General features: G+C 49.6%; 1 non-coding gene across 1 annotated transcript; it reads left to right on the forward strand.

Moving 5' to 3' along the window:
• The first annotated feature begins 1,023 nt into the window (after positions 1-1,023).
• Positions 1,024-1,179, forward strand: LOC144857607 (5.8S ribosomal RNA). Its single transcript, XR_013615753.1, has one exon. It is a non-coding gene; the product is annotated as a 5.8S ribosomal RNA (ribosomal RNA).
• Positions 1,180-1,379: the final 200 nt, after the last annotated feature.

The following is a 1,379-nucleotide window of genomic DNA, read 5'->3' on the forward strand; positions in this document are numbered from 1 at the left end:
GGTCAATAACCTCACTTCCGGTCATTTTGGGATAAAATATTTTATTACACCAAATAAAAATATGCATGTTCTGAACAATTTGGGCCTAATCTCAATTCTCTATGACAAGCCATTACCGAGATATGATAAGACCAGGTCAAAGGTCAAACTGCCAGAAACTGTAGTAGCGGCCATTTTTTGACTAACTTTTCTGTTAGAGCAAATAGGAATGCATATATTGTGAACTATTTAACACCAAAATCAATACTCTATGACAAGCGGTTACAAAGTTATAGACTAATTAAAATGGCAGCCATTTTGGACGCCATCTTGGATTTCTCGAAGAGCACAAGGAGGATTTTTCAGGACTTTTAGTATGATGTTCCAATCATAGTTCTGGACCTTTCCTGAAAAAATTAGCTTGTTACCAGAAATGTCCGGGTCCTCCTATACTTATGAACTAATGCTCTTGGACTAATAGGGACTTGTAATTATTTCCCTTCAACGAGGAATGCCCAGTAAGCGCGAGTCATCAGCTCGCGTTGATTACGTCCCTGCCCTTTGTACACACCGCCCGTCGCTACTACCGATTGAATGGTTTAGTGAGATCATCGGATCGGCCGTGTCGGTTTTACCGTTCACGTGCCGAAAAGACGCTCAAACTTGATCATTTAGAGGAAGTAAAAGTCGTAACAAGGTTTCCGTAGGTGAACCTGCGGAAGGATCATTACCGCAATCGTTTTTTCTGTCACCCGGCACGGCCGACTCGTCCGCGAGTCTGCCGGGTCGTGGCTAGAAGGAGGGCCGGACGGTAAGCGACCGGCTGGCGAAAACCAATCGAACTTGGGAGTGCACTAGCGAAAACCGCCCGACCTTCCGAGGTTTCGGGATGCTTTTCGGGGCCGCCCGTGGTCTGGTTCGGTGGCTCTGCTTGAAGGACGCGCCCGGACCGGCGCCTCCGCTCCCGTTGTGTATTTTTTTCAAACGAAAATCTTTTTCATTTATTATCACACTCTGTAAGCGTTGAAAACGCAAGTTGCGAACAATTCTTAGTGGTGGATCACTCGGCTCGTGCGTCGATGAAGAACGCAGCCAGCTGCGTTAACTAATGTGAATTGCAGGATACATTGATCATCGATACTTCGAACGCACATTGCGGCCCGGGTCCTCGCGATCCGGACCACGTCCGTCTGAGGGTCGGCAATGCGACGCATCGCGCCCGTTCCGTTTACACAAGCAGGAACGGACGCGGACCAGCGCCCGACTGAGCACGGCGGCTGCACGTTCAGCCTGTCGAGCCGGGTGAATTCAGATGCAGCGTGTTTCTCAGGCCGCTTCCCTCCGAGAGGAAGAGGCGGTTGGACTGGCAGGGGAACCTTCCGCCCGCGGATCGAGCACCA

Source organism: Antedon bifida, assembly GCF_963402885.1.
Source record: "Antedon bifida chromosome 1 unlocalized genomic scaffold, ecAntBifi1.1 SUPER_1_unloc_22, whole genome shotgun sequence".
Lineage (NCBI taxonomy): Eukaryota > Metazoa > Echinodermata > Crinoidea > Comatulida > Antedonidae > Antedon > Antedon bifida.